The sequence below is a fragment of the Anabrus simplex genome, chromosome 1, assembly GCF_040414725.1.
Source record: "Anabrus simplex isolate iqAnaSimp1 chromosome 1, ASM4041472v1, whole genome shotgun sequence".
NCBI classification, from domain to species: domain Eukaryota; kingdom Metazoa; phylum Arthropoda; class Insecta; order Orthoptera; family Tettigoniidae; genus Anabrus; species Anabrus simplex.
In genome coordinates, this window is record NC_090265.1 from 182,884,937 (window position 1) to 182,895,500 (window position 10,564).

General features: G+C 38.5%; 1 non-coding gene across 1 annotated transcript; it reads right to left on the reverse strand.

Annotated features, from left to right (window-relative positions):
* Window positions 1–7,252: 7,252 nt before the first annotated feature.
* On the reverse strand, window positions 7,253–7,324 carry TRNAH-GUG (transfer RNA histidin (anticodon GUG)). The gene has a single exon. It is a non-coding gene; the product is annotated as a tRNA-His (tRNA).
* Window positions 7,325–10,564: the final 3,240 nt, after the last annotated feature.

Here is a 10,564-nt window from a genome sequence, read left to right on the forward strand (position 1 = left end):
AGAAGAAAGAAGAACATGAGGATCAACGAGGATCATCACAAGAAGAAGCTGAGAAACCGGAGGAGAAGAAAGAAGAAGATGTTGAAAACCGAGAAGAAAAACTACTGAAAATAATTGAACAACCGAAGGAGAAACAACGAGAACTATTCAGAGAAGAAATAAGAAGAGAAAAACCAGAAAAACCAGACATACGAGAAGAATGGCAACGAAAGCAGATGAAGCAAATTGCGAGAATGGAGGAGAGACAAAGAAAAAGAAGAAGAATGGAAACCAAGATAGTTCAAGCAGAAATTTGGCAGATGCAGAATCATGTAAACATGCATAAGGCAGATTTGCAAGAAGAAGAGAAAGAAATTCATTTACTTGAGGCTAGCACAGTACTGACCAAACGATTCATAAGGAAACCGAAGGTTACTTCAAAGAAATGGCAAGCAAATACGTATGAAGAGAAAGAACCATGTTCAAAGGTGAAAACGAAAGCAAGAAGAGAAGAAGACGAACGAAAGTGGACGTCAAGATTACCAGACGGAAGGAGAAGAATGTTAACTTATCTATAGAAAGACAAGGAGAATGTTGAAAACGCAATGAAAAATTCCAAAATTCATAGTTATTACACGAGTAGACTCGTGGGAAATCAATCCTTATATTAGTAAAGAAGCCAGCAATCTCGAACGTATCCACTAAAATATTTGCAAAGTTCATACATTTATTCGATGGACCATTTGTTATACATCGGTCATTTGGAAACAACGCTTATGAAATTCACGATCTGAATGGTAGAAGTAAAGGAATACACAATGCGGCAAATATTAAGTTATATTACAAGGAACAAAGGGATTAGGATCCATCAAATGACGTAGTTAAATAAGGAATGAGAAGTGGAATGGCTTATGAGAAGAACGAACTAATCCAATTAAAAAAAAAAAAAAACTTACAGTAATGCTCTCAAAATTTTAACTATGAACAGTGAAAAGTCCCATTATGATCTTAGAAATATATAGGATAAATATATAGCAAGCAATATATTTAAGTCAACGTGGGAGGAGTAAATGTGCCATTTCACCGTTCTATAGTTATTATATTTGGAACAAAAATGGCGCTTCGGCTATTAGCGGGTCAGAATAAAAACAATTAACAGCTGTATGAACTGAAGAGATGATAAATTCAACCGGCAATCACAGAAGGAATTTTTTTTTAGAAGGCAGTGCGAAAGAATGACGAGAGCGGATTATTTAAATCCATTATTAAAAAAAATCTTCCATTAGAGGAAAGGATTCTTAATTGAGCACTACACCAAGAAAGACGGAATCGCGTAAAGAAACCCAGTAATAATTGGAGAGTTTAGTCTACTGTTAGAGATAAGATCAAGTCCACGATAACCCGCCGAACACCAGCTGTATTTGACATATACGTGAGATAAAAGACCAGCTGATAAGAAACGTCAAGTTGGAGCTTCACTACGTCACGGTTGGGCTCGGAACATTTTATTTGCCCGATACTGCATAACATCAAGAGAACTGAAGTAGACGGAACAGAGTGCAATCCTTAAAGCACATAAAATTCATAACGTTTCGGCGAGCAAGGCAGTTTGAAACAAGACGATATTTAGAGTCTTATAGGCAAATTAAGCGGAACAGAAAACAAATATACTGACCACATTAGCATTACTAAGCAGATTACCATGTATAAATCCACTAATGCCTTGTATTATTCTGTCCTTGATGCAATGGAGGCCGTCATGATGTTCTAAGAAGCTGAGGCGAGGACTACTCTGGCTATGGTAAAGCTTGACGAGATGGATGATCCAGGAGGATAGTAGTCAGCTGTGATGACGAGATGATTCCTTGTTACTTAAGCCGAACCAGGGAGCAAGACCTACCATCCCATGACGATCAACAGCGAGATGGAAGCCAGATCCAATAAGCAAAGATAAGTCCCCATTTAAGTCGTATCGTAAGTAGAAAACCTTATTCTTTGGGTTAATGTATAATATATGTAGTAACATTTTGTGTGCGTAATTAATATGCGTGTGTGTGTTCACAAGGAAATAGGTATTCATCCAAAGTTACCGTAAATTCCAAACATAGGCGTTAAAGTACCAGTGAAATGCCGTTCGTAAATCTGTCAATATGAGAGTGGAGAAGTGATTGATATTTTTTTTTAATTTATTGTCAGTGAAATATTAGAGTATTATGAGGAACCTAATATTTATATGCATGATGGTTTTGACTAATAGCAAGCGTAAAGATCGTATTTAGGGAGTATTACAAGGAAATTTGATGGCACAATTTTAAGGTTACAGTGTACTATTTATTTGATACTATGACAGTAATGGTAATGAATATATATATGTGCAGGTGATAGTACATATGTTGTGTTTTGATGGAATGAGTGCTTCAATTATAAATGCTACGCGATAATGGAAGTGTTAAATAATGAATATAGTTAGCATATGAATTGCTAGTGTATTTTGATGGTGATAGTTACTGTTATTTAAGGTGTCGGTCATAGTATTTCTTCGAGAAATGGTAGTATGTGTGGGGTGCACATGCTAAGGTGTCGGAGGTGAAACGTACTGTTTCTGATTGCTATTTTATTCCCTAATATATATATGATACAGTTTAGAATACGATCTTAATGCCATCACTAAAGAATTAATTGAATAAGTAGGATCTTCGAAGAGCCGAGAGATCACTTACGTAAACATTTAGACCTTCACTGACATAACTACGAATGTTTTCATATATTCTCACTTACGGCAAGTCAGCTTACGATTTATTTATTTTCTTTTGGAGCAATATTAGACATCACTGGTAACTTAGACTTTCATATGTGGATTTTAGATGAGGATAGAGTCTTCCTATGTGTCAGTTTTTCCATACATGGTATTTCGTTTGGATTATTAATCGTGATATACTTGGAAATGTTATGGTAAGTCATATACGCACTTTAGCTGAAATTTAACCATGAATTAAAGGAATAATTGAATAATTTAGCAATGTAATCCTTACGATGGAAATAATTTGAAAATGCTTACGACTTAAAGTGGACTTAGTTTTGCTTATATGGAGGCTAGTTGGTGCAAAATATGAAACATTGAACAAATTGAAACTTCGAATAGAGTAAATACCTAAGGATCAGACAGTAATCCTTTCACACGATTTTTCTACTGTGCGTGGACATTGAGATGAACTGTTTTCAACCGAGTGATATACATTTCTGTAATTGTATGTGAATTTAATTCAGGCAATTGAAGCTTGATGATTTCGAGAAGCAACTTAACTTAATTTTCAGAGATTCCAGATCTTAATTAATTAATTAATTAATTAATTAATTGAGTCATTAATTATTGGCCATTTTCTTTGCGTTTTCCTCATTTCCCAATTGAACTTTAATTTGAATTGTATATAGTAGGAATATAGTTTATTTTACTTAGAACTTTCGGATGCATCCAAATAATTCATTCATTACAAACATTATAATAATTATAATTATTGCAATTATCCAACTTTTTCAATTATGTTGAGTAATTTTACTTATTATGTAATTTAATTATTTTTCCTTTCATTTGAATTCCTTGGAAACCACTTAGTTATAATACAATTTTTCGAGAGGCTAAGATTATGAGTCAGATGAATAAGGCCTAAGTTCATTATTTTATTTATTTATCAGAGGTTTTCCCAAACCTATTTCTTCAAGACAACATCAATATATTTATTGAGAAACTGATTGAATAGGAAACCTGCTGTACTGTATAAATGATTTTCAAGGTAATCAACGTTTATTCCAATTCATCCATAAATCAATTTATGAATAAAAGTTGAGTAGAGTAATATTGAATTTTTTCAATGTCTACTTAGAATAAGTACTAGATATAAGCTTGGAATGATTAATTTTCATTGCGATCATGATGATATCATGTACGGTGTTCTTGGCAAGCCACGATAATCTGATTTTTGCGATAAAATTTGGTGTCGAAAATATACGGTAACCGACTAATAGCGTGTTGAAGACGTTCATTTACGTAGGTTGGTATTTACCGTAAGCCGTCGGTGTTTCTTTCTCACGCGGAACTCACAACCCAAGAATATTCGGCAGATGAAAGTATTATCAAGAGCTAGTCTGGAAACTCGTGTAGTCAACCTGGACGCGGGATGGTGCAATATATGATGCTGTTTCGTAGTAAATCCCTTACATTCCCAGAGCTTTATAGTGCTGCTAAGTGAATAAATGGACCCTTACAGCCTATTTTACAATTTTAAAGCCTAAAATGCCGATTTTCTACATTAAAAATAACATTCAACTTCTGTAATGTTTACAATCATGCGAGTATAATGGAAATCCCTAAAGGGACACCAGAACACAAAAGGGTGGGTATTTTTATAGACACTAGATTTTCCCAGACAACTATCGCAGAAGAAATTCTGATTGGCTGTGGGAGGGAGGCTGAGGATTACCTCAGAAGAATAAGGAGCAGTCCGCCTCTGTGGTGTAGTGGTTAGTGTGATTAGCTGACATCCGCGGAAGCCCGCGTTCGATTCCCGTCACTATCACGAAATTTGAACAGTGTATGAGGGCTGGAATGGGGTCCACACTGACTCGTTATGTCTGACCTTAGCCGTTCTCGAAGGGGTTTTCCGTGTTTTCCCAGTTTTTCTCCTGACAAATGCCGGGAGTATACATCACTTCCCCACACAAGGCCGCTGTTTAGCATAGCAGGCGATGTACTGATTCTTCTTCCAAGTTGTATCCCACCGTCGCAATGTCTGCCATCGCCATCGCTGAGTCCGAGGGGTAATAAAACCCAACGCCTTAAGAAAGAAAGAGAGAAAGAAAGATCAAGGAGCAGCTAGTAGGAAGGTAAATACTGAGCCAAGTCGCCAGTGAAGTGTTTAAGTGAAATCATCAAAGTGTGCGGTTATGTCAAGATTCGAGCAATTGCTCCTCTTTTTAGTTTTGGAGACTTCATTCAGGTCGATTTCCTGTACCGACAGTAACTTAGAAATTTATGAGGTTTGGAACGGCGTTGACGCAGCGTTGAGATGACAACTGGGAAGTTTCAGTAAGCAGCGGTCACGGAGGCAAGACAGTACAGCTGAGGGATGTGTCGTGCTTACACACGACCACGCGGTATCTGACCTGGACAGCAGATGTTATTGAAAGCTAAGCCCCTTCAAGACCTGTAGTGTTGTTTTCCTTAATTAACTTTTCGGTAATAGTGGCTTAAATGAATTAGTTCAACAACTTTTCTATTCCTCATCTCATCTTCATTTTCACCATTTTATTGCGTTATAGATTTCACAAGCGACAAAAGAGCCAACTTCAGCAGCAAGCAGATAGTGTCCGTCACAAAGCGAAACAGCCATGAATGAAAAGTACATTTGGACAGACACTGCACACAGAACCTACAGTATATCTCCTACAAACCAAACTGGATTCTATATTGGTTTATATGCTTTGAAAATGATTTTAAAAGACAAAAGTCACAGAATGATTGTGGGAAGTTTGGGGAAGATTAATTTTATACGGTTGCTATGCAAGAGCAAACTACGAATTTCCTGGAATGGTATGCATAATCCGGTATACACAGTTTCCTTTTTACTGAATTACACCAATTAGCACATACTAAACAGATTGGATATTTCATACAATGAGGTCATTTTGTCGATCGGGGTGGGTGTTGGGGAGTCTTGCATATGGCTGTCGGTGGACGAACGAACAACCGACTGTGTGGGCAGGTGCATTGCTAATATTACAGTAGGTGAACTGGAAACTAGTCGGGCATCTACTCCTCACCTTCTTTGCTGTAAGAAGTTTGAGAAAGTCAACAATCAAAACACTGCGTACTTCATCAACAAATGTTTGCAATTGTTGAATCCTGGGTGTGTTGATTGTCAAGTCCTTCTTGTATCCAATGCTCCTTGCAAAATTATTGCTACTTCTCGTACCCACAAAACATTCAAACCTTCTAATTAATGTTAAGGTTAGGGACGCGCGGCAGTGAGCTAGCATCCGGTAGATAGTGGGTCGAACCCAACTGCCGGTAGCCCTGAGGATGGCTTTCCGTGGTTTCCCATTTTCACAACAGGGAAATGCTCATGCTGTACATTAATGAAGGCCATGGCCGCTTCCTTCATACTTCAAGGCTTTTCCTATCCAATCGTCGCTATAAGAGCTATCTGTGTCGGTGCAATATAAAGGAAATAGAAAAGTAAATAAAAATCTCACAATTTCACACAATGCCCCTGTTCAGCACAGCAAATAACAAAACAAATCTCCCCATTTCCCGAAAGGCTCCTGTTCAGCACGGTGGGAGTGGCAGCTTGGACGAGGTACTGGTACCATTTTCAGTTGTATTCCCACCATCCAAAGTGTCATGCTTCCGGACATTGCCATGACACGGTAAAGGTGACATTCCTCGCTGAGTCCGAGGAAGAAGCCAAACGTGGAAGGTAAACTGATTACGAAAGAAAGAAGAAAATCCGAAATAAGAACTTAAATTGGAAGTATTCATAATAATAATAATAATAATAATAATAATAATAATAATAATAATAATAATAATAATAATAATAATAATAATAATAAAATATTTATTTCTTATTTTCCTTTTTAATCTGTTTACCCTCCTGGATTGGCTTTTCCCTCGGACTCAGAGGGGAATTCCACCTCTACGGCCTCAAAAGCAGTGTCCTGGAGCGTTAGACATTGGGACATAACTGGGGAGAATGAACAGTACCTCGCCCAGGGTGCCTCACCTGTTATGCTGAAGAGGGGCCTTGGTGGGGGATGGGTATATTGGAAGGAATAGACAAGGAAGAGGGAAGGAAGCGGCCGTGGTCTTAAGTTATGTACCATCTTGGAGGAGAAGTGGGAAACCACGGGAAATCCACTTCCAGGATGGCGGATGTGGCGATCGAACCCACCTCTATTTAGTTGACGTCCCAAGGCTGAGTGTACATCGTTCCAGCCCTCGAACCAGGTTTGGCAGGTAATCCCTTTAAGCACTGCACATCAGAGTCGTAAAACGAGTAGTATTACACGCACTAAATACGCAATATATAAAATAGTTTACTTTAATTTTTTAATTAGAGCATAACATTAGTCTCAAAATGTTTAGAAAATATATATTGTACTTTTGTTAAGCTAAAAACATTCCGCCTTCCTTGTGGAAGGACAAACATTTGAAGCTTCCGTTATAGGTTTTCAGAATAACACTTGGGATTAAGAAGGAAAACATTTAAATACTCATTGCCGTGACCAGGATTCAAACCTGGGTTATTGCGGCCACAACGCAATGTCCTAACCACTAGACGATCACGGCTACCGAGAACACGCGCCGCTTGCGCTACCTTTCTCATATACTTTCTCCTGCCTTGCTTGTGTCTTGTTGGTTACTTGGGCGATTCGTAGAGTGCAGAGCGATCAACACGCTCTCTTGTCTGCGTTAGCCTACACCACGCGCCTCATATTGTGTGTGTGTGTGTGCGCGTGTGTGTGCGTGTGTGTGTGTGTGTGTGTGTGTGTGTGCGTGTGTGCGTGTGTGTGTGTGTGTGTGTGTGTGTGTGGTGTATATATAATATAACCTGGAACTGGCGAACACTTTGATGGTGAAGTGCAAAGATAGTGTTAATTTACCTGTTGTTATGTTGTAAATATTTTGAGTGTTGCTGACAAACTTTCGGAAGGAAATCGGCAGGAATTATTACTAATGTTATCTGGTATCGTTGAAACAGACACTGCAGTGAGATACAAGATTTGATTATGTATGTTTTTATTAAGTATTTGTAAGATATAATGTTGTATATATGAGTCGTATTGGTGTAGTGTGTTATTTTCATATATGTTATATCTGTAAATAACAGGAGGGCGTATGTAACCGTCCAGGCTTGTCCAGCCCTACTAATTTAATATAATATAATTTTACGCGATATCCGCCTCTGTGGTGTGGTGGTTGGCGTGATTAGCTGCCACCTCCGGAGCCCGGGTTCGATTCCCGGCTATGCCACGAAATTTGAAAAGTGGTATGAGGGCTGGAACGGGGTGCACTCAGCCTCGGGAGGTCAACTGAGTATGGGTGGGTTCGATTCCCACCTCAGCCATCCTGGAAGTTGTTTTCAGTGGTTTCCCACTTCTCCTCCAGGCGAATGCCGGGATGGTACCTAACATAAGGCCACGGCCGCTTCCTTCCCTCATCCTTGCCTATCCCTTCCAATCTTCTCATCCCTCCACAAGGCCCCTGTTCAGCATAGTAGGTGAGGCCGCCTGGGCGAGGTACTGGTCATTCTCCCCAGTTGTATCCCTGACGAAGTGTCTGAAGCTCCAGGACACTGCCCTTGAGGCGGTAGAGTTGTGTCCGAGGGAAAGGCCGACTCTGGAGGGTAAACAGATGATTATTATTATTATTTATTATTATATTGTGAAATATAGGAATTTATTATGTGTTGGACTTGGTTAATATGTTGAAGTATAGTTGTTGTCATTTCATCTCATACTTGTGTACTGAAAAGGTTATTCTTGAGCGTGGAAAATTACATGGCTCATGGGTTTAACTCATGAGCCAAGGCTAGTAAACAGCGACCCGCGCGCGAGGCTTGCAAGCTGGTCAGCTACATCATCGCCACGCCTACTGGACTTGTCAAGAAAGGATAGAAGTGGAGTTGATAATTCGATCTACGAATCAGATACTTCGTTGTATATGAGTTTTGAGATTGAACTGTTACCAAGAGTGGGGGTGAGCCCGGATATATAGAGATTCTCACCACGAGAACGGAACCTAACATCCTAACTACAACTTCTATTAGAACTTCTACTGTGAACATCTACTGTGAACGACGTTATTGTTTCTTGTACAGTGTGTTGTCGCTTCGATACAGAACTTAGCTGCGGTTATGGTATCGGATCTACGTGAAACGAAACAAGCTTACGGCTTGTGTTATATTCAGTAAATCTTCTGGACGAAGAACTATGTTTAGTTCAAGTCTACGGAATTTGGTACAAGTCTGTACTGTATAAATAGTACAGCTCAGTTGGATTGAGATTTCTACTAATATGGAAAAAATCATATCTCTGAATTTTCTCCTCATGCGTTCAACGCTGATCAGCTTTTACAAGTATAGGGCCAATGTCTAATATAAAGACTAGGCAATTAAGGAGTGCTAGTCCAGATAGCCCGTACCATATTAGAGAAGGAAGGAAGGATTTCCATGGAGCAAATTCTACATCGAGAAGAAGAGAACGAGTAACCACGGAAACCCGATGACTTCAACGAAAGCTGCAATTGGTGAGCTTCAATTACATAAAGCAAGCAATTAGTAAATTCAGTAAAGTAAATCCTAAATCCCTCCACGCTTTAAGGAACTTTTCCGATTCATCTCATTTTTTAAAATAATAAATTCATTTGTATTTTATATTGCGTTAATTTTCTTTCTTAAGCGATACTTAATGGTTAATTATTTAAAATCCTACCCCTGTAATTTAAGTATAAGTCTCTATGCTAGTAAATATAAATTTTGGTTTACAGTTTTGTTTAAAACTGTAACCCTGGCGCCCAAACTTCACATAGAGAAATGGGAAACCATGAAATGTTAATTGTTTCTATTTGCGTGGCAATTTGCGGGCAAGCCACATATAGATTATTTGATATTCATGTGTCCCAAGGTAATAACTTTCATCTCCCCAAGTGTCTTGATGAGGAGAGCGAACAGTTACATTTGGCTTACCCATCAGTTGACGGAAGTTACTTTACAGTCTATACAAATAGTGAATTACCGTAATTGTTGTTCAAGCTGGGGTAATTATCATGAGGATAAAGTGAAGCCCATGTAGACCAGGGGAACCACTCGAGCAGGTCTATTGAGACTCTGTTATCACCCTTATTTTACTTCTCTTTAAGGATGTTTATTATTATTAATACGGTGGGGTGTCTATTGTGCTAAACTACATTTTATTAAACAACTACACAATTTATTTTAACATATCGTATAGTTTATCATGGGGAAAAGCGTAGATAAATAATAATAAGAAGAGGTCTTAGTGTATGTGTCGCCATCATATCATCCTCATCACGACGCGCAGATCATCGACGGGAGTCAAATCAAACGAATTGCAACTCCAGGCACTAGAAGCCATACGCTATTTCCGTTTACAGCAAATTGGTACAAAAAAAGAAAAGAAAAGATGTGCATTTAAACCAGGAATATGCCACCGTTTAACTCTTTCTATGTGTATTTATAGCTATTGAATATATTTTCTGTATATACTGAACCCGACAGGGGCATGATCCAAGGACCTTAGGTTGATATCGATCTCCGTAATTACGCACGCAATGATATTAAAGGGAAAGAACGCAGAAAATGATTAATATTCATATCATTAATAGAGGTCATACCGAAACTAATTAATATTCATACCATTGAGATGGATAAATTGTGTATTTTAAAATTATTCTACGAGATTTCTTTGTCTGCGACTTATTGCGCAGTATTATCCTTTGTGTAGCGGGGGCCCTGCAGATGAAGCCAAGCCAACTTAGACCCGGGAGGGGTTACGAATGGGGATTCCC